Genomic DNA, 4,365 nt, shown 5'->3' with positions numbered 1-4,365 from the left:
AGGCGGGAACGGAACGAGATAAACATATTTCTGCGGATGCAGGACTGAAAAATACGTCCTGTGCACGTCTCTACATGCAGTGTTAAAATGCCCCCTATTGGTTAAACTCTGCATCAAACGTAATATAAGCATGAAGATGTAATATGCACATGAAGCGACCTGTCAAAAACGATTTATATGCTTGTTACCACAGTTGATAATTAATCGAAATAATCGCAGCTCTTGCGATTTGAAAATCGCACCCTTTCAAATCGCGATTTCGGTTTAAAAACGATTAATCGTGCAGCCCTAACCAGCATGTCGTAAAATTTGTCATGTGACACCCTGGCTCCAGCCAGCCTGAAGCAAACCTAACTAACTAAGAACTTGCAACATTAACACAAAAGTACCCTTGTTGATAATCCCAAATTTGGGGCAAGTAACCAAGATTAATGGTCAAAGAGATGCACATCTTGGACATCACATGAGGGAAATCACTAGTAGAGACTGTGCTTGGTGGGCTCCCCCACGCACAGGACACTGAAATTCTTTCTACACCCTTTTGACCTTTTCCTCCCTCACAGAACACATCCTTACATCCACAGTATGGCCCAGGAAACTGCCTGTTCACATGTACACCTAAAATGATGATAAAAAGGACTCATGAGCAACTCATCATTTCTATGCATAACTTCCTATACTCTTTGTAACCCATACATTTGCCTATTATGTTTTAATCACTTATTGTGTATGTCCCTTTTGATGACTATTGAATAGTTTAATGGTTTATATTGGTGTTTGGTGTGCGTGAACTCGAAATTGCATTCTTGAAATGTTTCTATAATTCAATTCTTTATAAAATGTATTTTAGTCTGGTTATCGAAATCATGTCCAAATTTAACTTTGCCAAGAGCGGGAAAATTGGGACCACGGGACGGATCAGATGACATTGTGATTTATGGTTGGGGAGGAGGAACCAGCAGTACCCCGACTTAGGACAATGTTTTAATTGGTCAAGACACCATTTGGGATGTGTCCAAAAGCTGAGTTTAAATACCCAGGAAACCATCAAATCGCTCTCTTACTCTTACGCTCTTACGCCATACCCTTGCTCTCTTACTCTACGGCTTCGTGCCGCCGCGTTTCGACGCTTCCTGGCCTGCATGCCAGCTGCTCCTCTAAAGGAAACATGAGGAGATCTTTACACTTCTGTCTTTTAGTTTAATTCTTTTATTTCTTTCCGTTGAGAGTTTCGTGTTCTTGTTAAGTTTTGTCCTCAGCCAAGCCAACGCCCAAGACTTCACAAAGGACCACAGAACCAACCAATCAGCAACCTCGGGAAGGCCCCCTTTCTGGGGCGACGCGCGAAAGGAATTCCCTCGGCACAGAAAAAGGCAACGCAAGTAACCTCCAGGTTCTAACTGAACTGGTGCATTTGATATAAAGTTTAATAACCTCTTTGAGAGACTCAATACGAGGGTTAATTAAGTGATTGATGGTTGTTCAGGACTTCATACTTTTATTCCTTTAAACTCATTCTTTCCTCACTTTCTCTTTCTGCAACCTGTGTGAATGCGTGTGTTTATGTTAGATTAGTTTGTATGTGTTAGGTTTATCCAATAAAATCATATTTTTATTAGAAAAGATAAGTATCTTGTGTTTTGTGCTTACAAGTTAATGTTTTAAACTGCCGATTTTGCTACTGTGCTAATATATAGTGTTTTCACTATATTCTGGATAGTAATATCCATTGCAGAGTTTCTGTTACACGGCTCGTTTAATGAATCGCGGGTCGACTCTGAACAGCCGTAAAACAGCGATTCTGTTCAAATTCCCTATTGAATCATATTCGATTCTCTTTGAGCTAAAATAAATGTACTTAATCCCTACACATGAGTACCATGACATTGCACAAAAAGTATACTTGTAGCTTCATAAAATTAAGGTTAAACCACTGATGTCACATGGACTAACAAACCACTTTATTGTTTTTTTTTTTTTTTGAATTAACAATAATTTAAAAAATCTACAGAAACTTTTTTCCACTATAAAGAACTTTGCGTAGAATGGAATTCCATGGATTTTAAAGATTCTCCATGAAACTATTAATGCAATACAGAAACCTTTATTTTTAAGAATGTAGGGCGAGACTTTATGTTTTACTTTGGGAACTGCATTGTGAGAAATGTGAAAAAGACATAAAAAACATCATGGGTAGTTTCAGCAGTTAGCCCTTGCTGGTAGATGCCATAACTATACCATTATCTAGGAAGACATAAATGTCTAAAAAAAACATAAAGACAAATATTCACCAATAAATCATGGAATGCATTATGAAAGCAACAAGGGATAAAATCTCCTAAATGGCCTCATGTTTGAAACCATGCCTACCTCTGGATACACAGACCACTATTACACCCTTCACACTAGGAACTTGCACAGGTGCAGTAATGCTAATGGATAGACGGACCACATGCTTCTCAAGGCCTCCTGCTGTCAGGTCGATTCATACCAAGCCATTCCGTCCCTGAGGTTAGCGTGACTCACAGTCAACCGTGAAGAAACAGATAGCTGCACAGAAGAGAACACTGTAAGTGAAGAGCTAACGAAAGGTTAAAGTCCAGTGAATGATCCCAGCTGGAGTATAAGATGGATGGAGAAGGAGAGGGTCATGTCACAAGGTTTTAGCAGAAGGAAAAAAAATGGTTTGCAAAATGCTTTTAAAAATAGACTGACTTTCATACTATGTAAGTCAATGGGGACCATCAACTGTTACTGACAATCTTCTAAACATAATTCTTTATGTTCGCCAGATGACAGAAATGCATACAGGTTTGGAACAACTTGAGGGTGAGTAAATGAAACAAAATTAAAAATATTTTCTTTAATAAACCCTTCTGGCATTATGCTGGTCACTTCAGAAAAGTCGAGAACCATGGCTACAAATCAGCTAAGTGTTTGGATAATGCTGTTTTGAAAGGTACAGATAAACAGAGAGAGAGAGTGTTGCTATGGGGAGAGATCACATGGCACAGTGTTAGACCTAAGAAAAAGATAGAAAATGTTGACAACAAACGAAAGAGCCACGTATTGTTGAAAGTCCCCCACAGTATTTGCATCTCTGTTATATTATTTTCTTTTGGTCAACATTAAAATGCACTTCTGCAGTCAGGGCCATGGCCATGGCCATAAGAGCGGTGCCCTCACAGGGACGCAAGATTGAATATGTCCTGTTTCAAATTCAAACACGTTCATCTTCACAAACCTAGTGTCCTGACAATATTTTGATTATTGAATAAAGTCAATGTCAACATAAAAAGACATTTGCAACCCCATTTACTTCCTTAATAATATGTACTTCCCACAAAAAAAAATAATATTTAATAAAAAGTAGAACTAGACTTGATTTTATCCATTGGATTGTGAAAAGTGGGTATTACATATCATAATAGATTCAAAGAATGGTTGAAAAATAAGAGGGATTAGTGATGTCAACTGAAAAAGAAATTCATTTTAGAGGCAGAGTAATTTATTAAATTCTGCTGAATGTTTATAAAAGAAACCTTTAGTTTAGATTAACAAAAACAGACCAAGATGTGCATTAGAAAGTAAACAGCTATAAATTTAATTCCATGTGACATTTGAAATTATTTATTATTTCAGTGGACTTTCAGTGTGTTATGTATTATTTAGTGCAGCAACTTTAAACTCAGTTCATTTATGAAAATAGTTCACCCAAAGATGAAGATCAGCTGAATTTACCCACCCTCAGGCCATCCAAGATGTAGATGAGTTTGTTTCATCATCTGAGCAGATTTGAAGAAATTTAGCATTACATAATTTGCTCACCAATAGATCTTCTGCAGTGAATGGGTGAAAAACTAGTTCTTTGTAATAAACAAATCCAATATTAAAGAGAGAGTTCACCCAAAAATGAAAATTCTGTCATTCTGTCATTTAAAAGTAATACTCGCTCTAATGTCGTTCCAAACCTGTAGGACCTTTGTTCATCCACAGAACACAAATTAAGATATTTTGATGAAATCGAAGCACTTTCTGACCCTTAATAATGGCGGAAGACAGTAACTTGGGGGAGAAGAATTGTTGAATAAAGTTTTGGGGGGTTTTTTTCACAGAAAAAGTATTCTCATAGCTTCATACGAACAACTGATGTCACATGGACTTTTGTCGATGTTCTTGTTACCTTTCTGAGCCTTGAAAGTTGCAGGACCCTTGAAGTCCATGGAGGGTCAGAAAGCTCAGATTTCATCATAAATATCAATTTGTTTTCCAAAAAGGAATGAAGGTCTAACAGATTTGGAATGACATGAGGGTGACTAATTAAAGACACAATTTTCATTTTGGAGTGAACTATCCCTTTAAATT

Source organism: Garra rufa, chromosome 8 (genome assembly GCF_049309525.1).
Source record: "Garra rufa chromosome 8, GarRuf1.0, whole genome shotgun sequence".
NCBI lineage: Eukaryota > Metazoa > Chordata > Actinopteri > Cypriniformes > Cyprinidae > Garra > Garra rufa.
This window is presented reverse-complemented; position numbering follows the sequence as displayed.